This window comes from Thalassophryne amazonica, chromosome 16 (genome assembly GCF_902500255.1).
Source record: "Thalassophryne amazonica chromosome 16, fThaAma1.1, whole genome shotgun sequence".
Lineage (NCBI taxonomy): Eukaryota > Metazoa > Chordata > Actinopteri > Batrachoidiformes > Batrachoididae > Thalassophryne > Thalassophryne amazonica.
The window spans coordinates 79,830,160-79,855,680 of NC_047118.1; the positions used below are offsets into that span (position 1 = coordinate 79,830,160).

Here is a 25,521-nt window from a genome sequence, read left to right on the forward strand (position 1 = left end):
ACTAGAATTATCTCTCTCAACCTTCAAGAAGCAAGTAAAGACTCTCCTCTTTCATGACTATTATTGCACTGATGCCTGAGCTGGCCCAGACCCAGGGTAGACTCTAAGGCATGTTGTGTGTTGGGTTTGTGGGCGTGTGTGTATGTGTGTCTACTCTACTTAACCTCAATAGGTTGGTGCACTGACTGGACAAAAGTATGCTGAGATGTACTCAACCTAATATCTTCTATTTTCTTTTCGAAATAGTCCAGAAAGTCCTGTGCTGAAAAGAAATAACGACCAACAGGTCGTCCACGAATAAGAAATGCCACAGTATCAAACAAAAAACTTTGAGTTATTCTTGTTTTTGTTGATCATTTCAGAGTAAGAGGTCTGCTTCGTAGCCAGTAAAGCATGCTTAGAATCTAAAATAGCTTCACGCCACGCAAGGAGGAACACCTCTAGTTTGGAACTACGCCATTTCCGTTCCAACCCTCTAGCCTTCTGCCTAAGGTCACGCAAGTAACCAATGTGTCTTTGCCTTGGGAAGGCATGGCCTTAATAGAGGAGGCACAATCTTATCAAGTGTGGTTTTTAGCACTAAATTCAGGCTATCTGTAAGACTGTCTACTGACCAGGGCTGTAAAATGAAAATTGTGAAATCCGAGGAAAATTTGCAGGGGGTCTGGGGGGTACAGCCCCCAGGAGCCAGGGTCTCAGGCCCTGTGGGGCCCCAGAATTAAATTTTTATCTAATGATACTTTTTCAGCATCTCCTGGAAGAACAAATCTCAAAATTACTGGATATTTAAATGATCCTACATTCAACCTTTTATTTGACCTGTCAATGATGATGTTGAAATAACAGAAGATGACGTGGAAGTAGGACCTGGAATGATTTTCCTTTTAATTGTAAACCAAATTATCCATTAACTCAGAACAATTAAACTACATGACTTATAAAACTTACACGATGTCGTAAAAAAAAGAGAACGCTTTTCGATAAGCATTTTAAAAACTCAGTGATGTTCACGATTAAAGAGTACATCACTAACACCCCACCCCTCCCTCAACATGATGAAATCCACGGAATCCCGTGGATCCGCGGAGTTTTCACAGCCCTGACTGACTGAAAATTCATCGAACTTGAAGTTAAGATTTCCGGCAGTCTTACTTCGAGTTCAGTCAAAGTTGAAGGTTTAATATGTTGCTGCAATAATAGGCAAGGTTGTTGCTCCACTAAACGTGGCAGCATAATTGTAAGCCAAATAAGCGAGTGGTCAGAGACCACCGATGCAAGAGGCAGGATGTCGATATTTGTGACAGAACGGCCACGTGCGAGAACCAAATTCAGAGTATTATCACTGATATGCGTTGAATCATAAATGAACTGCTGAAATCCCAACGCATCCACGATTTCCATTAATGATTTACCAAGGGGATCAGAGGGCTTATTTATATGAATGTAAAAATCACCAGTAATCAAGATGTTGTCTGCGCTAGTTGACAGACTAGAGATGAACGCACCAAATTCATGCATCCATCCATCCATTTTCTTCCGCTTTATCCAGAGTCGGGTCACGGGGGCAGCAGCTCAAGCAAAGCCGCCAAGACCTTGCGATCCACACACACCTCCCCCAGCTCCTCTGGGGGAACCCCAAGGCGTTCCCAAGCCAGCCGAGAGATGTAGTCCCTCCAGCGTGTCCTGGGTCTTCCCCGGGGCCTCCTCCCAATGGGACATGCCCGGAACACCTCTCCAGCGAGGCGTCCAGGGGGCATCCGGAAAAGATGCCTGAGCCACCTCAACTGACTCCTTTTGATGTGGAGGAGCAGCAGCTCGACTCCGAGCTCCTCCCGAGTGACCGAGCTCCTCACCCTATCTCTAAGGGAGCGCCCAGCCACCCTGCAGAGGAAACTCATCTCGGCAGCTTGTACTCGTGATCTCGTTCTTTCAGTCATGAGCCAAATCCCATGACCATAGGTGAGGATCGGAACATAGATCGATCGGAAAATCGAGAGCTTTGCCGCCCTACTCAGCTCTCTCTTCACCACGACGGTCCGATACAGTGACTGCATCACTGCAGATGCAGTACCAATCCGTCTATCATTCTCACGCTCCATCTGTCCCTCACTCGTGAACAAGACCCCGAGATACTTAAACTCCTCCACTTGAGGCAAGGACACTTCACCGACCTGAAGAGGGCAAAGCACCTTTTTCCGGTCGAGAACCATGGCCTCGGATTTGGAGGTGCTGATTTTCAATCAACTCAATCAACTTTTTTCTTGTATAGCGCCAAATCACAACAAACAGTTGCCCCAAGGCGCTCCACATTGCAAGGCAAGGCCATACATTTTCATCCCGGACGTTTCACACTCGGCTGCAAACCGCCCCAGTGCATGCTAAAGGTCCTGATTTGACGAAAGCCAACAGAACCACATCGTCCGCAAACAGCAGAGACGAGATTCTGTGGTTCCCAAACCAGACCCCCTCTACACCCTGGCTGCGCCTAGAAATTCTGTCCATAAAAATAATGAAAAGAACCGGTAACAAAGGGCAGCCCTGGCGGAGGCCAACGTGCACTGGAAACAGGTTTGACTTACTACCGGCAATGCGAACCAAGCTCCTGCTGCGGTCGTACAGGGACCGGATAGCCCTTAGCAAAGGACCCCGGACCCCGTACTCCTGGAGCACCCCCCACAGGATGCCCTGAGGGACATGGTCGAACACCTTCTCCAGATCCACAAAACACATGTGGACTGGTTGGGTGAACTCCCATGAACCCTCGAGCACCCGATGGAGCGTGTAGAGCTGGTCCAGTGTGCCGCGACCAGGATGAAAACCACACTGCTCCTCCTGAATCCGAGGTTCGACCATCGGTCGAATTCTCCTCTCCAGTACTCTGGAATAGACCTTACCGGGGAGGCTGAGGAGTGTGATCCCCCTATAGTTGGAACACACTCTCCGGTCCCCCTTCTTAAACAGAGGGACCACCACCCCGGTCTGCAAATCCAGAGGCACTGTCCCCGATCGCCACGCGATATTGCAGAGGCGTGTCAGCCAAGACAGTCCCACAACATCCAGAGACTTAAGGTACTCAGGATGGATTTCATCCACCCCAGGAGCCTTGCCACTGAGGATCTTTCTAACCACATCGGTGATTTCAGCCTGGGTAATGGATGAGTCCACCTCTGAGTCCCCAGTCTCTGCTTCCTCTTCGGAAGACGTGAGGATGGGATTGAGGAGATCCTCGAAGTATTCCTTCCACTGCCTGACAACATCCCCAGTCAGGATCAACAGCTCCCCACCCGCACCGTAAACAGTGCTGGTGGAGAGCAGCTTCCGCCTCCTGAGGAGCCGGACAGTTTGCCAGAATCTCTTCGAGGCCGAACGATAGTCTTCCTCCATGGCCTCCCCGGACTCCTCCCAGACCCGTGTTTTTGCCTCTGCGACCGCATGGGCTGTGGCATGCTTGGCCTGCCGGTACCTGTCTGCTGCCTCCGGGGTCCCACCTACCAACAAAGATAAGTAGGACTCCTTCTTCAGCTCGACAGCATCCCTTACTTCCGGCGTAATGCGAAATTTGCATTATTGTAATCTGTTCTGTTTAACATCTGACTGAGTTAAATAAATGTTATGAACGTATGCGGTCTTCTGTGGCTTGAACAGAAGTATAAATCAATCAATCAATCAATTTTTTTATATAGCGCCAAATCACAACAAACAGTTGCCCCAAGGCGCTTTATATTGTAAGGCAAGGCCATACAATAATTATGTAAAACCCCAACGGTCAAAACGACCCCCTGTGAGCAAGCACTTGGCTACAGTGGGAAGGAAAAACTCCCTTTTAACAGGAAGAAACCTCCAGCAGAACCAGGCTCAGGGAGGGGCAGTCTTCTGCTGGGACTGGTTGGGGCTGAGGGAGAGAACCAGGAAAAAGACATGCTGTGGAGGGGAGCAGAGATCGATCACTAATGATTAAATGCAGAGTGGTGCATACAGAGCAAAAAGAGAAAGAAACAGTGCATCATGGGAACCCCCCAGCAGTCTACGTCTATAGCAGCATAACTAAGAGATGGTTCAGGGTCACCTGATCCAGCCCTAACTATAAGCTTTAGCAAAAAGGAAAGTTTTAAGCCTAATCTTAAAAGTAGAGAGGGTGTCTGTCTCCCTGATCTGAATTGGGAGCTGGTTCCACAGGAGAGGAGCCTGAAAGCTGAAGGCTCTGCCTCCCATTCTACTCTTACAAACCCTAGGAACTACAAGTAAGCCTGCAATCTTAGATCGAAGCGCTCTATTGGGGTGATATGGTACTACGAGGTCCCTAAGATAAGATGGGACCTGATTATTCAAAACCTTATAAGTAAGAAGAAGAATTTTAAATTCTATTCTAGAATTAACAGGAAGCCAATGAAGAGAGGCCAATATGGGTGAGATATGCTCTCTCCTTCTAGTCCCCGTCAGTACTCTAGCTGCAGCATTTTGAATTAACTGAAGGCTTTTTAGGGAACTTTTAGGACAACCTGATAATAATGAATTACAATAGTCCAGCCTAGAGGAAATAAATGCATGAATTAGTTTTTCAGCATCACTCTGAGACAAGACCTTTCTGATTTTAGAGATATTGCGTAAATGCAAAAAAGCAGTCCTACATATTTGTTTAATATAGATTTGTTTAATCTGCGCAGTTAGATTGATCTAGTTATCTAGATTACGATTTGTTTCCCAGTGTAATCTTTACGTGCCTTAACTAAAGCACTCCTTCTGCTGAATCACCTCTAAATTATTTACACATTATTCACTTTGCGTGTTTTTAGGAATCCGCTAGCTTAGCGTAGCTACTAGCTCTTAGCCGATTTAGCATGGCGGCTTCTCCTGTCTCTCCCGCACTTTTCTGCTCTGGGTGTGAAATGTTTAGTTATTCCTCGGCCTCCTTTAGCAGTAATGGTACTTGTAATAAGTGTAGCTTATTCGTAGCTTTGGAGGCCAGGCTGGGCGAATTGGAGACTCGGCTCCGCACCGTGGAAAATTCTACAGCTAGCCAGGCCCCTGTAGTCGGTGCGGACCAAGGTAGCTTAGCCGCCGTTAGTTCCCCCCTGGCAGATCCCGAGCAGCCGGGAAAGCAGGCTGACTGGGTGACTGTGAGGAGGAAGCGTAGCCCTAAACAGAAGCCCCGTGTACACCGCCAACCCGTTCACATTTCTAACCGTTTTTCCCCACTCGACGACACACCCGCCGAGGATCAAACTCTGGTTATTGGCGACTCTGTTTTGAGAAATGTGAAGTTAGCGACACCAGCAACCATAGTCAATTGTCTTCCGGGGGCCAGAGCAGGCGACATTGAAGGAAATTTGAAACTGCTGGTTAAGGCTAAGCGTAAATTTGGTAAGATTGTAATTCACGTCGGCAGTAATGACACCCGGTTACGCCAATCGGAGGTCACTAAAATTAACATTAAATCGGTGTGTAACTTTGCAAAAACAATGTCGGACTCTGTAGTTTTCTCTGGGCCCCTCCCCAATCAGACCGGGAGTGACATGTTTAGCCGCATGTTCTCCTTGAATTGCTGGCTGTCTGAGTGGTGTCCAAAAAATGAGGTGGGCTTCATAGATAATTGGCAAAGCTTCTGGGGAAAACCTGGTCTTGTTAGGAGAGACGGCATCCATCCCACTTTGGATGGAGCAGCTCTCATTTCTAGAAATCTGGCTAATTTTCTTAAATCCTCCAAACCGTGACTATCCAGGGTTGGGACCAGGAAGCAGAGTTGTAGTCTTACACACCTCTCTGCAGCTTCACTCCCCCTGCCATCCCCTCATTACCCCCATCCCCGTAGAGACGGTGCCTGCTCCCAGACTACCAATAACCAGCAAAAATCTATTTAAGCATAAAAATTCAAAAAGAAAAAATAATATAGCACCTTCAACTGCACCACAGACTAAAACAGTTAAATGTGGTCTATTAAACATTAGGTCTCTCTCTTCTAAGTCCCTGTTGGTAAATGATATAATAATTGATCAACATATTGATTTATTCTGCCTAACAGAAACCTGGTTACAGCAGGATGAATATGTTAGTTTAAATGAGTCAACACCCCCGAGTCACACTAACTGTCAGAATGCTCGTAGCACGGGCCGGGGCGGTGGATTAGCAGCAATCTTCCATTCCAGCTTATTAATTAATCAAAAACCCAGACAGAGCTTTAATTCATTTGAAAGCTTGTCTCTTAGTCTTGTCCATCCAAATTGGAAGTCCCAAAAACCAGTTTTATTTGTTATTATCTATCGTCCACCTGGTCGTTACTGTGAGTTTCTCTGTGAATTTTCAGACCTTTTGTCTGACTTAGTGCTTAGCTCAGATAAGATAATTATAGTGGGCGATTTTAACATCCACACAGATGCTGAGAATGACAGCCTCAACACTGCATTTAATCTATTATTAGACTCTATTGGCTTTGCTCAAAAAGTAAATGAGTCCACCCACCACTTTAATCATATCTTAGATCTTGTTCTGACTTATGGTATGGAAATAGAAGACTTAACAGTATTCCCTGAAAACTCCCTTCTGTCTGATCATTTTTTAATAACATTTACATTTACTCTGATGGACTACCCAGCAGTAGGGAATAAGTTTCATTACACTAGAAGTCTTTCAGAAAGCGCTGTAACTAGGTTTAAGGATATGATTCCTTCTTTATGTTCTCTAATGCCATATAACAACACAGTGCAGAATAGCTACCTAAACTCTGTAAGGGAGATAGAGTATCTCGTCAATAGTTTTACATCCTCATTGAAGACAGCTTTGGATGCTGTAGCTCCTCTGAAAAAGAGAGCTTTAAATCAGAAGTGTCTGACTCCATGGTATAACTCTCAAACTCGTAGCTTAAAGCAGATAACCCGTAAGTTGGAGAGGAAATGGCGTCTCACTAATTTAGAAGATCTTCACTTAGCCTGGAAAAAGAGTCTGTTGCTCTATAAAAAAGCCCTCCGTAAAGCTAGGACATCTTTCTACTCATCACTAATTGAAGAAAATAAGAACAACCCCAGGTTTCTTTTCAGCACTGTAGCCAGGCTGACAAAGAGTCAGAGCTCTATTGAGCTGAGTATTCCATTAACTTTAACTAGTAATGAGTTCATGACTTTCTTTGCTAACAAAATTTTAACTATTAGAGAAAAAATTACTCATAACCATCTCAAAGACGTATCGTTATCTTTGGCTGCTTTCAGTGATGCCGGTATTTGGTTAGACTCTTTCTCTCCGATTGTTCTGTCTGAGTTATTTTCATTAGTTACTTCATCCAAACCATCAACATGTTTATTAGACCCCATTCCTACCAGGCTGCTCAAGGAAGCCCTACCATTATTTAATGCTTCGATCTTAAATATGATCAATCTATCTTTGTTAGTTGGCTATGTACCACAGGCTTTTAAGGTGGCAGTAATTAAACCATTACTTAAAAAGCCATCACTTGACCCAGCTATCTTAGCTAATTATAGGCCAATCTCCAACCTTCCTTTTCTCTCAAAAATTCTTGAAAGGGTAGTTGTAAAACAGCTAACTGATCATCTGCAGAGGAATGGTCTATTTGAAGAGTTTCAGTCAGGTTTTAGAATTCATCATAGTACAGAACAGCATTAGTGAAGGTTACAAATGATCTTCTTATGGCCTCGGACAGTGGACTCATCTCTGTGCTTGTTCTGTTAGACCTCAGTGCTGCTTTTGATACTGTTGACCATAAAATTTTATTACAGAGATTAGAGCATGCCATAGGTATTAAAGGCACTGCGCTGCGGTGGTTTGAATCATATTTGTCTAATAGATTACAATTTGTTCATGTAAATGGGGAATCTTCTTCACAGACTAAAGATAATTATGGAGTTCCACAAGGTTCTGTGCTAGGACCAATTTTATTCACTTTATATATGCTTCCCTTAGGCAGTATTATTAGACGGTATTGCTTAAATTTTCATTGTTACGCAGATGATACCCAGCTTTATCTATCCATGAAGCCAGACGACACACACCAATTAGCTAAACTGCAGGATTGTCTTACAGACATAAAGACATGGATGACCTCTAATTTCCTGCTTTTAAACTCAGATAAAACTGAAGTTATTGTACTTGGCCCCACAAATCTTAGAAACATGGTGTCTAACCAGATCCTTACTCTGGATGGCATTACCCTGACCTCTAGTAATACTGTGAGAAATCTTGGAGTCATTTTTGATCAGGATATGTCATTCAAAGCGCATATTAAACAAATATGTAGGACTGCTTTTTTGCATTTACGCAATATCTCTAAAATCAGAAAGGTCTTGTCTCAGAGTGATGCTGAAAAACTAATTCATGCATTTATTTCCTCTAGGCTGGACTATTGTAATTCATTATTATCAGGTTGTCCTAAAAGTTCCCTAAAAAGCCTTCAGTTAATTCAAAATGCTGCAGCTAGAGTGCTGACGGGGACTAGAAGGAGAGAGCATATCTCACCCATATTGGCCTCTCTTCATTGGCTTCCTGTTAATTCTAGAATAGAATTTAAAATTCTTCTTCTTACTTATAAGGTTTTGAATAATCAGGTCCCATCTTATCTTAGGGACCTCGTAGTACCATATCACCCCAATAGAGCGCTTCGCTCTCAGACTGCAGGCTTACTTGTAGTTCCTAGGGTTTGTAAGAGTAGAATGGGAGGCAGAGCCTTCAGCTTTCAGGCTCCTCTCCTGTGGAACCAGCTCCCAATTCAGATCAGGGAGACAGACACCCTCTCTACTTTTAAGATTAGGCTTAAAACTTTCCTTTTTGCTAAAGCTTATAGTTAGGGCTGGATCAGGTGACCCTGAACCATCCCTTAGTTATGCTGCTATAGACGTAGACTGCTGGGGGGTTCCCATGATGCACTGTTTCTTTCTCTTTTTGCTCTGTATGCACCACTCTGCATTTAATCATTAGTGATCGATCTCTGCTCCCCTCCACAGCATGTCTTTTTCCTGGTTCTCTCCCTCAGCCCCAACCAGTCCCAGCAGAAGACTGCCCCTCCCTGAGCCTGGTTCTGCTGGAGGTTTCTTCCTGTTAAAAGGGAGTTTTTTCCTTCCCACTGTAGCCAAGTGCTTGCTCACAGGGGGTCGTTTTGACCGTTGGGGTTTTACATCATTATTGTATGGCCTTGCCTTACAATATAAAGCGCCTTGGGGCAACTGTTTGTTGTGATTTGGCGCTATATAAAAAAAAAAATTGATTGATTGATTGAATATGCGCTTTGAATGACATATCCTAATCAAAAATGACTCCAAGATTTCTCACAGTATTACTAGAGGTCATGGTAATGCCATCCAGAGTAAGGATCTGGTTAGACACCATGTTTCTAAGATTTGTGGGGCCAAGTACAATAACTTCAGTTTTATCTGAGTTTAAAAGCAGGAAATTAGAGGTCATCCATGTCTTTATGTCTGTAAGACAATCCTGCAGTTTAGCTAAGTGGTGTGTGTCCTCTGGCTTCATGGATAGATAAAGCTGGGTATCATCTGCGTGAAAATGAAAATTTAAGCAATGCTTTCTAATAATACTGCCTAAGGGAAGCATGTATAAAGTGAATAAAATTGGTCCTAGCACAGAACCTTGTGGAACTCCATAATTAACTTTAGTCTGTGAAGAAGATTCCCCATTTACATGAACAAATTGTAATCTATTAGACAAATATGATTCAAACCACCGCAGTGCAGTGCCTTTAATACCTATGGCATGCTCTAATCTCTGTAATAAAATTTTATGGTCAACAGTATCAAAAGCAGCACTGAGGTCTAACAGAACAAGCACAGAGATGAGTCCACTGTCCGAGGCCATAAGAAGATCATTTGTAACCTTCACTAATGCTGTTTCTGTACTATGATGAATTCTAAAACCTGACTGAAACTCTTCAAATAGACCATTCCTCTGCAGATGATCAGTTAGCTGTTTTACAGCTACCCTTTCAAGAATTTTTGAGAGAAAAGGAAGGTTGGAGATTGGCCTATAATTAGCTAAGATAGCTGGGTCAAGTGATGGCTTTTTAAGTAATGGTTTAATTACTGCCACCTTAAAAGCCTGTGGTACATAGCCAACTAAAAGATAGATTGATCATATTTAAGATCGAAGCATTAAATAATGGTAGGGCTTCCTTGAGCAGCCTGGTAGGAATGGGGTCTAATAAACATGTTGATGGTTTGGATGAAGTAACTAATGAAAATAACTCAGAACAATCTGAGAGAAAGAGTCTAACCAAATACCGGCATCAGTGAAAGCAGCCAAAGATAACGATACATCTTTGGGATGGTTATGAGTAATTTTTTCTCTAATAGTTAAAATTTTGTTAGCAAAGAAAGTCATGAAGTCATTACTAGTTAAAGTTAATGGAATACTCAGCTCAATAGAGCTCTGACTCTTTGTCAGCCTGGCTACAGTGCTGAAAAGAAACCTGGGGTTGTTCTTATTTTCTTCAATTAGTGATGAGTAGAAAGATGTCCTAGCTTTACGGAGGGCTTTTTTATAGAGCAACAGACTCTTTTTCCAGGCTAAGTGAAGATCTTCTAAATTAGTGAGACGCTATTTCCTCTCCAACTTACGGGTTATCTGCTTTAAGCTACGAGTTTGTGAGTTATACCACGGAGTCAGGCACTTCTGATTTAAAGCTCTCTTTTTTAGAGGAGCTACAGCATCCAAAGTTGTCTTCAATGAGGATGTAAAACTATTGACGAGATACTCTATCTCACTTACAGAGTTTAGGTAGCTACTCTGCACTGTGTTGGTATATGGCATTAGAGAACATAAAGAAGGAATCATATCCTTAAACCTAGTTACAGGGCTTTCTGAAAGACTTCTAGTGTAATGAAACTTATTCCCCACTGCTGGGTAGTCCATCAGAGTAAATGTAAATGTTATTAAGAAATGATCAGACAGAAGGGAGTTTTCAGGGAATACTGTTAAGTCTTCTATTTCCATACCATAAGTCAGAACAAGATCTAAGATATGATTAAAGTGGTGGGTGGACTCATTTACTTTTTGAGCAAAGCCAATAGAGTCTAATAATAGATTAAATGCAGTGTTGAGGCTGTCATTCTCAGCATCTGTGTGGATGTTAAAATCGCCCACTATAATTATCTTATCTGAGCTAAGCACTAAGTCAGACAAAAGGTCTGAAAATTCACAGAGAAACTCACAGTAACGACCAGGTGGATGATAGATAAAAACAAATAAAACTGGTTTTTGGGACTTCCAATTTGGATGGACAACACTAAGAGTCAAGCTTTCAAATGAATTAAAGCTCTGTCTGGGTTTTTGATTAATTAATAAGCTGGAATGGAAGATTGCTGCTAATCCTCCGCCCCGGCCCGTGCTACGAGCATTCTGACAGTTAGTGTGACTCGGGTGTGTTGACTCATTTAAACTAACATATTCATCCTGCTGTAACCAGGTTTCTGTAAGGCAGAATAAATCAATATGTTGATCAATTATTATATCATTTACCAACAGGGACTTAGAAGAGAGAGACATAATGTTTAATAGACCACATTTAACTGTTTTAGTCTGTGGTGCAGTTGAAGGTGCTATATTATTTTTTCTTTTTGAATTTTTATGCTTAAATAGATTTTTGCTGGTTATTGGTAGTCTGGGAGCAGGCACCATCTCTACTGGGATGGGGTAATGAGGGGATGGCAGGGGGAGAGAAGCTGCAGAGAGGTGTGTAAGACTACAACTCTGCTTCCTGGTCCCAACCCTGGATAGTCACGGTTTGGAGGATTTCAGAAAATTGGCCAGATTTCTAGAAATGAGAGCTGCTCCATCCAAAGTGGGATGGATGCCGTCTCTCCTAACAAGACCAGGTTTTCCCCAGAAGCTTTGCCAATTATCTATGAAGCCCACCTCATTTTTTGGACACCACTCAGACAGCCAGCAATTCAAGGAGAACATGCGGCTAAACATGTCACTCCCGGTCTGATTGGGGAGGGGCCCAGAGAAAACTACAGAGTCCGACATTGTTTTTGCAAAGTTACACACCGATTTAATGTTAATTTTAGTGACCTCCGATTGGCGTAACCGGGTGTCATTACTGCCGACGTGAATTACAATCTTACCAAATTTACGCTTAGCCTTAGCCAGCAGTTTCAAATTTCCTTCAATGTCGCCTGCTCTGGCCCCCGGAAGACAATTGACTATGGTTGCTGGTGTTGCTAACTTCACATTTCGCAAAACAGAGTCGCCAATAACCAGAGTTTGATCCTCGGCGGGTGTGTCGTCGAGTGGGGAAAAACGGTTAGAGATGTGAACGGGTTGGCGGTGTACACGGGGCTTCTGTTTAGGGCTACGCTTCCTCCTCACAGTCACCCAGTTGGCCTGCTTTCCCGGCTGCTCGGGATCTGCCAGGGGGTAACTAACGGCGGCTAAGCTACCTTGGTCCGCACCGACTACAGGGGCCTGGCTAGCTGTAGAATTTTCCACGGTGCGGAGCCGAGTCTCCAATTCGCCCAGCCTGGCCTCCAAAGCTACGAATAAGCTACACTTATTACAAGTACCGTTACTGCTAAAGGAGGCCGAGGAATAACTAAACATTTCACACCCAGAGCAGAAAAGTGCGGGAGAGACAGGAGAAGCCGCCATGCTAAATCGGCTAAGAGCTAGTAGCTACGCTAAGCTAGCGGATTCCTAAAAACACGCAAAGTGAATAATGTGTAAATAATTTAGAGGTGATTCAGCAGAAGGAGTGCTTTAGTTAAGGCACGTAAAGATTACACTGGGAAACAAATCGTAATCTAGATAACTAGATCAATCTAACTGCGCAGATTAAACAGCTAACAGATACAGAAAAACACCGCTGTGCTCCGGAACAGGAAGTGATACAATACCGCAGTGAGAGCCAGAGTGGTAGTGTCAGATCTTGACCTGTAGAACTTCTGACTGGAAGATAAGAGACTGATTTAATATTACCTGTTGACTGATCCTAAAAATATTGACATAATATTGTTATAAAATCAGTCAGAGGCGGTGCCCCCCCCCCCCCCCCCCCCAGATTTATTTGAGGTAAAATTAACCACTAGTGTTAATTTGCAACAATAAGTAGTGGAGTTTTGTGCTCAAACTCTTGTTTAGCCTAAAATGATCATTAATTAAACAGAGTCATGGACCTCTGAAACATGTTTTTTCCATAAGACAGGTGTGAATGTGGACCTGCAATACATAAACACAGTAAATACATTGTGTAATGGATTGAAAGAGGAAACAATATGGCATCAAATTGCTAGTTGTCGCCACTCTCAGTATGTAGGCAATTCAGAGGCTGCACACTTCTCAGACTGCAACAGTCAGCAATTTACATCATAAATATGGTGATTAGATCGTCCCATTTCAAAGGTGCTTGGGTGTCTGTGGATTCCCTCAGACCAGTTCAGTAAGTGGTCTCACTGCATTCACCTTTACAGAAGAGATTATCAGAGAAAAACACAGGAGTTCTTTTCTCCAACATCAGAACATAATTACCAAACTTTAGGACGTCGACCTGAGGACCAGGATCAGATTCTGGGCCCAAACTTTAAACTGATCCAAGGACAACCTCCTCAATAAAATCATCAGAACTTTACTCGTATGAACAAACAGCAGTGGTGACATCACGCATGTTTACACACACCTGGATGAATGATGGCAACAAGATCACCCAGCGACTCTGTGCCCCAGCGCCCGCGGAACTTTGAGTCAACATCCAGACAGAAGATGTAGTCCATGACATCCTGAAGCTCCACCTCTATCAGAGTCTGGATGATCTCCATCCGACGAGCACTGATCTCCTGCCAACGTTTGGAACTGGGCACCAAACGCACCGTCAACTGCACAAGGATGGAGAAGAATGATTCAACTGACCAAAATCAGCTTCACAATAAAACACAGTTTACATAAGAATTCAAAACAAAAAGAAAAGCATGAAGCAGGAGAGAGAGTTTATGACCCCCCCTCCAGGCCACTCCAGGGACAACTAAAACTCAAAATGGAACCTGGTGTGTGGTTCAGGAGCCAAAATACCACAGGAAATTGAGGCAAAATAAAATGAAAAACAAAGAAAGAAATTAAAGAAAAACAACAACAAAAAAGACATTTTATGACTTGATTTGAAAATTGATTTATTTTTTTTTTTTTTTGTCTAATGTTAACCGCTCCATAAAACTGAAACAGTGTGGGCAAAGGTTCTACAACCTGCTGACTTCTTTTTCACCCCGGGAACACTCAGCCAATAAGCAATCAGTATTTTACATGTCAGAAATAAAACCTGGAAATTAGCCCTCAAGAGGACAGAAAGCCAGTGCAGGGAAACTAGCAATGGAATTATTGCATCATATATCCACGACCCAGACAGGATTCTTTGAGTCGAGTTCTGAATCACCAAACAGTTTTAAAGGTAGAATGTGACTGACTTTAGGTATGGCGGTGAGGCAAGAGGCTGCATAAATCACCACCTCCCAGCGGGTCTGACTCCCCCGTTAAATTTTACTTTAAAATTATGAGAAACCTGTAAAATTAATAGAGAGGCTGGAGATAATGAGGAGAACAAATACTCATGTGAAAGCAAAGATAGCGCAGATGCTAACATGCTAACCCAGCATGTTAGCCTAGAGGCTATGAAAATTAGCATCACTACTGAAATAAAAGAGCTCTGACGTGAGAAAAGATGTCAACGCAGACACAGGGGAAATTAAGAGAGAACTTTCTGACTTCAGAGAGGAGATGAATCAGACGCTTGTGGAGACCAAACAGAGTTTCCAACATGGAGACGTTCAGTGCTGAATTTAACTACAGGAGCGGCTCCAGACAACTCACAGATCTTGAGGCGTGTTCATGGAGAAATAACATCCGCGTCCACAGAATACTAGAAGGAGCAGAAGGAGACAACATCACAAGTTTCATGGAGGGATTTACAGAAACTGAACTCGCTCTCCCCAACACAACGCTCAGAATACACTGATGCCACCACTCGCTCAGGCCCACAACTCTGCAGGGCACCAGCACCAAATCGGTAATAATCTGTTTCCTTGAGTTCAAAACTCAAGACCTCATGCTTCGGTCCGCCTGAAGTAAAAAAGATCCAGCACAGCGGGGGACTCATCTTCTTTGAACAGATATAAGAGCGACACTTTGGCCAAAAGAAAAGCCTACACCCCAATAAGAAGAGTGCTGAAAGAAAAAGAAATCCATTTGCAAACTCTTCATCCCGCGTGGCTATGTGTCCACCTCAGCATCGGCCTGGCAGATCTCAGGGAAAGACGAGTGATCGATGTGGGAACCTCAGCTCCTGCACCAAAGTCGACCGTGAAACAGCTGACACCGGTGTGGGAACGTGCACTGCACCGCAACAAGGAGATGAGGCTGAAGCGACTGAAGGATTTCAGGTGCAAGAACGCAAACTAATCCGGAAGCTAAGAAGGACCCAAGAAGGTTCTGTAGAGTGTCAAAAGCTGCAATGTGGAGGAACATTTATGGGGACCTGCTGTGTTGTGATGTCAGTTGGCTGTTTTTTTATTTCATAGTACTACAATATTGTAACTGTACACAGCATCTTTTCCAATTTTTATCTGAACCAGGATTACAGTTCCTCCGGACACTTGCACCTGCAACTTCACCATGTTAGACAACAAAGAAGAAGAAACTGAAAGCTGTGTCTGGTCCCCTAGTAGAGAAGCTTGAATCATCGACTGGACTGGGTTGCTTGACGCGAGGACGTTTCGCTTCAAATCGCAGAAGCTTCCTCAGCTAAAATTCTTGCTCTGGAAGTCTGACTTCTGTCTGACTCTTGTAGAGAAGAATAAAACAGAAGCCAACAAAAGCTGGAGTTTTAAACCTAACCAGACCCCTCCTACTGAGAGGCAGACTGCTATAGGCTAGTGACTAAACAATAGCTCTAATTAGCAACTATTGTGCTCTAGTTTTAACATCCACATAGATGCTGAGAATGACAGCCTCAACACTGCATTTAATCTATTATTAGACTCAATTGGCTTTGCTCAAAAAGTAAATGAGCCCATGCTGCTGCTAGACCCTGATAGCATGGTGGAAGTCCTGTTTCAATGTTGTCAAGCTTTGTACTGTAATAGGCCAATGGTTGTTTTCCTTCATTTGTGTCTTGCATTAATACAGCGCAGGCATAACCAGCTTTTTCAGTAACATACAAATGGAAAGGTTTTCCATAATCAGGGTTGCCTAATGCTGGAGCAGTTTGCATGTCTGTCTTTAGGGCCTCAAAAGCTCCAGTTGCCTCATCTGTCCAGGTAAGGAGGGCTGCATTGTTTGTTTGACCCACAGCTCTGATCATAGCACGCAAAGGTGCGGTTTTTATAGCATAGTCACAAATCCACGGCCGACTGTAACCTGCCATCCCAAGGAATGAAAGCATTTGTCCCACTGTTTGTGGTTTGGGAGCCTTGATTACAGCCTCCACTTGGCTTGGGGCTATACATCGCGTGGTCCCACACAAGTGTCTCCCCAAGTATTCTACTTGTTGTTGGCAGAACTGCAGTTTGTCCTTACTTACTTTGTGACCTCCATCCGCCAAAGCATGCAATACAGTTAATGAATCCATTTCACATTGTTCTTGGGTCTCTGATGCAATGAGGAGATCATCCATATATTGCACCAATGTGCTGGGTATGTCAAGGTGCTGTAAATCTTCAGCCAGGGCTTTGTTAAAGATAGCTGGGGACAGGTTCAGTCCCTGAGGCAGACGTGTATACGTTAGTTGTTGTCCCAGAAATGTGGGACAACAACATAATTATTGTATGGCCTTGCCTTACAATATAAAGCGCCTTGGGGCAACTGTTTGTTGTGATTTGGCGCTATATAAAAAAATTGATTGATTGATTGATTGATTGAATGCAAGCAAGTGTTGTGAATCTGGGTGCACGGGTACACTGAAATAGGCTGAACACAAATCGATTACTGTGTACCATTTTGCTCCAGCAGGGATGCTTGATAGTATAGTATGTGGATCAGGAACCACAGGTGCATCCATTTCTACTATTGCGTTGATAGGACACAGATCATGTACCAGCCGGTACTCTTTGGTATTGTTTTTAGGGATAGGATAGATGGGAGTATTACACGGGCTCTTAGTTTTTACTAAAACTCCTGCTGCCATTAGTCCCTTGATTACTGGTTTTATGCCCTCAATAGCCTGAGGCTTTAATGGATACTGTTTTTGGTGAGGCAGTTTTGCTCCTGGTTTTACTTTTATTTTTATGGGTAGGGCTGTTTTTACCAGTCCTACATCTGTTTTGCTTTTGAACCACACCACTGGTGGTATTTGCTCTAACAGTTTCTCTTGTTGGGCCGATAACACTGTGTGTGTCTCAGGTCTAGGATTGAGCTCCATTTTTTGAGCTATAGCCTCATCATTTACATTTAGGTTAATTCGTATAATCTGCTTGTCTTTTGAGAGATGTACCTGTCGATTTTCTATGTTTTGCCATTCTCTGACTTCTAAAGCTATCTTTACCATTGGGCCTAGGTCATTAGATTCGTACTTATCTGAAACCAAAAGGGTCACATGAGGTGCGGCATTTGACACTTGGTACCATTGCTGCTCAGCTGAAGTCAGCTTGACAGAGGCTGCGGCCCCTTGGGGGCCTAAATAGATTTCTGTGGTGGTTATGTGAAACAGCCGTTGATTCATCAATGTGTCCCAGTAGCATGCATAGTCAGTGTGTTCTTGTTTGGCATCGAACATCAAGGTGACATGCAGAGGTAAATTGGTTGGATGTACTGCTGCATAGTGTTGTTCTGCCCAGGGCTTCCACTTTTCCCACTCCAGTTGGAGATTTGAGTTTTCTGGTTGTAACCTCAGCCAGTACACCATGGGTTGTAAGGTTCGGACCTTATCTTCCATGTCCATAAGAACCATAACATTGGTAAGTGCTTCGTCAGGAAAGTGTATTTGCAGTCCTTGATGGGTAGACACTATCTTGGTTTGTAGTTTGCATAGAATGTCTCTTCCCAACAAGTTCACAGGTGTATTTTGTGAGTATAACAGTGGTGTTTCAATTGTTTTCCCTGCAACAGTTACAGGAAGTGGGCATGTAAAAGGTATTATTTGGGTTTTCCCAGAGAAGCCGATGGTCTTAATTGCAGACCCAGAGAGGGGGAGATGAGCGCCCATTTTCCCTATGCAAGAGTATGTTGCCCCTGTATCCACCATAAAAGGGAAATCTCTGTTTTGAATATTAACAGTGACGGTTGGCTCCTCCTTTGGTATCACAGAAATATCCAATGCCACAGTTTCCCCCTCCGGCTTCTCTAGGCCCCCCTATTGCCAATAGGCGGAGGGTCCGACCCAAGGTCGGCTTGGACAGTCTCTCATTTGATGTCTGGATTGTCCACAGCTCCAACACTCATTGGGAGGTTGATTCCCTCTTGGGGGTGTTGGTCCTGTAGGTGGTCCTGCTTGACTGTTCCTGGGAGCCAAGTTTTGGAATCTGTTTCCAAATGGATTTTGGCAAGGTCCTCTCCACCACCCTCCTCTGGGACCCTGAAGTTCCGTGGTTCTCCTCTCCACCCAATGAATGTAGGTGGGCCCATTTCCGGGTGTGCCGGTATTATGGTAGTGATGGTGATGCTCCACTGGTGCTGAGGCTCCCCCCGCAGGAGCGTTGTTTCCATTGGGTCCAGTTGCTCCTTGGGGGCTCTTGGGTGACGTCTGGCAGTCTGTTGGCCAGCCCCACCATGTCTGTCCAACTCCATGGGGTGTACACATGATGACCATTTCTAACTACCAATGGGCACATAAAGTCTTCCTCCTCCTCTACCCCTGTGGGGGCTCCATAATTTCTGCTGGATCGAGTGCTACTGACGGCCCCCAGGCGACCCAGCAAGCCAGTTATGTCCTGTTCCAGAGCTGTTATTTCTTTGGCTGTATGTTGTTGTCTTTGCCTGAGTCGGGCCTCTCTTGCACTCTCAATGGTGACCTCTCCAGAAATCCTCTGGGTGGGTGACTCTTTGGTGTGGTTCCCTTGATTGGGTGTTGACTGCTGTAATTTCCTTCTTTCCTCGGCGTCCCTGTATTTTTGTCTTCTTTCCTCCGCTAGCCGAAGTTGTTCAGCTAGTTCTTCATTGTCTTTTCTGGCCAGATCCAGTGTGTCACTAAACCTCTTGTACCACTCCTCGGAGGCCTTATGGCCTGAGAGTGTCCAGTCAGCTGACTTATGGTGGGAGGGGATGGTTTTCAGTCGGCCTCTGGACGCAGGTGGAGGTGTCGACTCTTTCTCTTCTTCCTCGTCAGCTCAGTTTCACTGTCTTATTTTGCCTCCTCTGTTGGCCGGGGTGGGGTGCCGCTCCTCCTTGGACTCTGAGGCCTCATGGGATCCATTTGACAGGTTGAGGACCTGTCTCCTTGTGGCTCTCGGGTCCTTAGTGTCAATGTGAACTTGCCCTCTACATCCATGCCCTGGTCCTCTTCAAGAGTGCCTAGTACAAATTGTCCAGTTGTTTTCCCCCTCTCATGACGTTTATATGGGGGTGGCTCTGCTTCCCAGCTCGGTGCGCTGGCTTTGGTCTCTTTGGATTTTTCCTCTGCCACCTTCTCTTTTCTCTGTTGTAGCTTTTGTGCTTCTTGTTTAAACAGGGCCAACACTTCTTTTTCTTCAGCTCGTTTTTTGTTATTATTCATGTTTTTCTGCTGATCTTTAATTTCTTTTTTCTGTATTTCTACAGCAACTGCTTCGCACATAACTGGATCAAATGATCCCTCCAATGGCCATTGCCTGTCCCCATGTGACCTCTTATGCCACTTTCTCATACATCGGTTGGCCTTAATGCGTTTTCCCGGATACTTTCTTAGTACTAAGTCTAGCGGGGTAATTCCCCGACCTTGGCCTTGAGCGTTACCCATATAACCCTGGCAAACACTATGTGAGGTGTTCCTATGGTGTTCTGGCTGTCCTGATCCAGACTAATAGTTTGCCTGCTGTAACTGTTGTGTGGGCCGCTGAAGAGGAGGTACTGCTGGCCCACCACCAGAGGGCACCCTGCCTGAAGTGCGGGCTTCAGGCACAAGAGGGCGCCGGAGCAACCGGGAGTGACAGTTGTCACTCATCAACAGCACCAGCTGTCACTCATCATCACCAGCACCATAAAAGCCGGGCAGCAACTCCACCTTGCTGCAGAGATATCATTTACCGCTTAGGTAATATTTTCTGCTGTATTTGAACTGTGACTTATGTCTGATCTGTTTGCAGCCATTGTCCTGTGGTGCACTTTCAGCTGGGTTGGCGGTCAGTGAGAGAAGCGACTGTACCAGTGTCTGAGGATTTACTGGGTGTGTATCCACACACCCACCATTAACTGTCACTTTTTGTATAATTGACTGTCATTATCAAACTGCATTTGTCTGTATTCCGGCTCTTCTCAGGACAGACGTCTTCTATCCTCGAGCCTGCCCACACGTCACCTCTGTAATTTGACTGTAATTATATTCTGAGATTGTCTGTATGCTCGTTGTGCACAATTCACAACATTAAATTGTTATATTTTGGCTTATCCATTGTCCGTTCATTTACGCCCCCTGTGTATCCACACACCCACCATTAACTGTCTCTGCTTCCTGCCAGCAGTACCAGGTCTGACAGCTGGAGACGGTGGCCACCTGGGGACCCAGGACTTGGCGGCTCTGGTGTTCTTCAGATCCGTTGGCAGTGGAAGCCATGTGGGGACGCGGCTCTTCTCTGGACAGATGTCTTCTATCCTCGAGCCTGCCCACACGTCACTTTTTGTATAATTGACTGTCATTATCAAACTGCATTTGTCTGTATTCCGTTGTGCACAATTCGCAACATTAAATTGTTATATTTTGGCTTATCCATTGTCCGTTCATTTACACCCCCTGTTGTGGGTCCGTGTAACTACACTTTCCCAACAGTAACACCAGTTTTGTATTTTAAATTCTTAAATAGATTAAATTTCCACCTATATTTTCTGTCTTCTTTTTCTTTAACCAAATATGCAAATTTACCTGTTTCCCCACTGAACCTTCCTTGGGACCACAGTCAGAGTCAACCTAGGAAATAGTTCTTCACCTGGATCGTTTGGCAGTGTTATTAACTGATTTAATGGTATACTAATTTCTTTATTAGGATCAGCACAACACAGTTCCAACCACAGGGCTAAGCCTTGATGCCACAGTCGTCTTATCAGCAGCTCCCAATTAATTAGAGGGAATTGTTCTTTCTTCTGTTTTAAGTTGACTATTCTAGTTATTTGCCATAATTTCTGATTAATCTGTTGTTCGCCCTGCCAATGCTCTACACCTGTATTATCGTAATATGTCCTCTCCAGCCAAAAATGTGTCCTAATTCCCTGGTCAGTTGAGTAATGTTCAGGGAGTATTGTTTCATCGTCACTTAAGTCTCCCATCAATGACTGCCCCAGGCATTGATCAGTCTGTCAACCTTTTACTATATTCTCTTTTATTTTAACATCAATTTTATTTCTTTAATCCTTTTACAGTTTTAATTCTTTAGATTTAATCAATTTTATTTATTTTAATTATTTTATTAGTATTACCAAACACCTCCTAATGTGTTTGCACTCCTGACTTTCTTCTCTTTTATAATATCTAACTGTCTACTCTCACGTTATTTCCTGCTATGTTTGTTTACTTTTTAATGCTTAGTCTTCCTTTCTTTGAAATAATATCTGCCTTTATATCTTTTTATTACTATCCCTCTCTTTTCTCGTCTATTTTATGCCGTACCACTGCACCCGCCTTGCAGCCTATTTCTCGTTTTCATCTTTGTCTGTTAAGCACACCCAATCCATCACGTTGAGTTTAAATGCCTCAACCTTTTCGCACACTCACATTAATCTTATATGTCAGCTGGTTTACAACTTATTTAAGCATTCCCAGCAAGTTTGTAACACCCAGCTTATTCTCGCCACTCTCCCATGAACTATCACACATCAACTCCAAATCTTTTTACACAAAAATTATTAAAACAAATCCCTATACGTCTTTGTCTTGACCTCTGTCACCCCTTTACTCCGTGGCCTCAGACAACTTCTTTGTCGCTTCTAACATCAATGCGTTATGTCTGAGTATCTCTCCTTCACTTAGACAGCACTCATTCGCTGCCAGCATCTGATATATGTTTGTGCTAGGACCAATTTTATTCACTTTATACATGCTTCCCTTGGGCAGTATTATTAGACGGTATTGCTTAAATTTTCATTGTTACGCAGATGATACCCAGCTTTATCTATCCATGAAGCCAGAGGATACACACCAATTAGCTAAACTGCAGGATTGTCTTACAGACATAAAGACATGGATGACCTCTAATTTCCTGCTTTTAAACTCAGATAAAACTGAAGTTATTGTACTTGGCCCCACAAATCTTAGAAGCATGGTGTCTAACCAGATCGTTACTCTGGATGGCATTTCCCTGATCTCTAGTAATACTGTGAGAAATCTTGGAGTTATTTTTGATCAGGATATGTCATTCAAAGCGCATATTAAACAAATATGTAGGACTGCCTTTTTGCATTTACGCAATATCTCTAAAATCAGAAAGGTCTTGTCTCAGAGTGATGCTGAAAAACTAATTCATGCATTTATTTCCTCTAGGCTGGACTATTGTAATTCATTATTATCAGGTTGTCCTAAAAGTTCCCTAAAAAGCCTTCAGTTGGTTCAGAATGCTGCAGCTAGAGTACTGACGGGGACTAGCAGGAGAGAGCATATCTCACCCGTGTTGGCCTCCCTTCATTGGCTTCCTGTTAATGCTAGAATAGAATTTAAAATTCTTCTTCTTACTTATAAGGTTTTGAATAATCAGGTCCCATCTTATCTTAGGGACCTCGTAGTACCATATTACCCCATTAGAGCGCTTCGCTCTCAGACTGCGGGCTTACTTGTAGTTCCTAGGGTTTGTAAGAGTAGAAAGGGAGGCAGAGCCTTCAGCTTTCAAGCTCCTCTCCTGTGGAACCAGCTCCCAATTCAGATCAGGGAGACAGATACCCTCTCTACTTTTAAGATTAGGCTTAAAACTTTCCTTTTCGCTAAGGCTTATAGTTAGGGCTGGATCAGGTGACCCTGGACCATCCCTTGGTTATGTTGCTTTAGACGTAGACTGTGGGGGGGTTCCCATGATGCACTGTTTCTTTCTCTTTTTGCTCCGTATGCATCACTCTGCATTTAATCATTAGTGATCGATCTCTTTTTCCTGGTTCTCTCCCTCAGCCCCAACCAGTCCCAGCAGAAGACTGCCCCTCCCTGAGCCTGGTTCTGCTGGAGGTTTCTTCCTGTTAAAAGGGAGTTTTTCCTTCCCACTGTGGCCAAGTGCTTGCTCATAGGGGGTCGTTTTGACCGTTGGGGTTTTTCATAATTATTGTATGGCCTTGCCTTGCAATGTGGAGCGCCTTGGGGCAACTGTTTGTTGTGATTTGGCGCTATATAAGAAAAAAGTTGATTGATTGATTGATTGATATATTATTTCCTTTAACAAGCTCCCTCCCAAGCTTACAGTATTTATCTTTCCTCTGTGTCTATCGTGCTCCATGAGCGTATGCTGTGCCTCTCTGCACTATTCTTTTTCCTCATTAATTAATTCTCCCGCGCTTTACAAGCGTATATCGTGCCTTCCGCACTACTTTTTCTGCTTCAGTCTCTTTTTTTTATAAATACACTTATGTTACCTTTTACTTCTTTTTACTTATTCTCAGCATGTACTGCTAACCAAATTAACCCCCGTAAAAACACAGCGCATGCTATCAGCCAGCATGTTATTGACAAATTTAACATCAATTGTTCCCAAGCGTCCAGGTTAGTCTCACGCACGCTATCTGCACCAGAGTTCATGACATTCCTAACACTTCACTCACTCAGACACTCTCTTCCACTCTCTTCTCTCTTCTCTTCCTCTTCTTATCTTCTTTTTTTGGTTTCTTATCAATTCTCTATTCCAGGTTCTTCTGGGTAAGAGGCAATTACAATTACAAAAATTTCACCTGTGACTTGGGCGGAATCCAGACCCCTTCCTCCAGAGCATGCAGATTTTATAAAAGGTTTCTGCTTACCTTTTTGTTGTGATCACTTTCTTATTTTATGTTCTGGAAGGTTGGTCCAGGCCGACCCAGGTCGCCGTGACACCTCTGGTCCCTCCTGGCTCTGGCTCGCCAGTTTATGTCGTGATCCTTCTCTCTGTTCGTCTCAGAATACCTTCTTGGATAACACAAAAATGACTGCAGGTGGTTTGCAAGAGAAGGGACACAACACTTAGAAAAACTCAGCCTTGGACAGGACAAAATGCACACAGTTAAGTTTATTCAAGTGTTCAGCAGAGCAGAATACTTGCATAAACTGAGTCCTCTAGAAAGACTGAATATGTTCCAACTGCGCTCATCTTTTATAGGAAACCCGCGGGCATCGCTCGTCCTTCGATATTTTATTTCATTCTCCAAACATGGTTTTCTAATGGAAGCAACCTTTAGTTCACCCTAAGCAGGTGTAGAGCTAATTATTCCTATATGACAGCTTCCACCATTATGTTTTGATAGATTAACAACTGTCTTTTTTAAAAACATCACTTTCTACCGGCTGCACCTTGCATGAGGGCTCATTACTGCTTCATTGTCATTACTAGAGAGTTATGATTAATATATTTCTTGGGCACCAGCCAGCTCTGCTACCAGGTTGGAAGGTACTTGACAGTCTGAGAGACTAATGGGGCATTTATTAGCTCAAATGAAATCCATTTTTAACAGTTCAGATGGGGGACACTTGATAGTTCAAAAATCCTGCCTCTACACTAGTATTTAGTTGTATAACCACAGGTTTCCATGATTTCTTCACATCTGCGAGGCATTAATTTTGTTGGTTTGGAACCAAGATTTTGCTCATTTACTAGTGTAACTGGGGTCATTGTCTTGTTGAAACACCCATTTCAAGGGTGAAACACCCATTTCACCATAAGGCAACATGACCTCTTCAAGTATTTTGACATATCCAAACTGATCCATGATACTTGGTATGCAATATATAGGCCCAACACCATAGTAGGAGAAACATGCCCATATCATGATGCTTGCACCACCATGCTTCACTGTCTTCACTGAACTGTGGCTTGAATTCAGAGTTTGGGGGTCGTCTCACAAACTGTCTGCGGCCCTTGGACCCAAAAAGAACAATTTTACTCTCATCAGTCCACAAAATATTCCTCCATTTCTCTTTAGGCCAGTTGATGTGTTCTTTGGCAAATTGTAACCTCTTCTGCACGTCTTTTATTTAACAGAGGGACTTTGCAGGGGATTCTTGCAAATAAATTAGCTTCACACAGGCGTCTTCTAACTGTCACAGCACTTACAGATAACTCCAGACTGTCTTTGATCATCCTGGAGCTGATCAATGGGTGAGCCTTTGCCATTCTGGTTATTCTATCCATTTTGATGGTTGTTTTCCATTTTCATCCACGCGTCTCTTTTTTTTTGTCCATTTCAAAGCAATGGAGGTCATTGTAGATGAACAGCCTATACATTTTTGCACCTGCATATAAGTTT

The 25,521-nt window shown here is 43.6% G+C and overlaps 1 pseudogene; it reads right to left on the bottom strand.

The window, feature by feature from the left end:
• Positions 1 to 25,521, bottom strand: part of LOC117528768 — a 64,041-nt pseudogene that overhangs the window by 17,337 nt on the left and 21,183 nt on the right.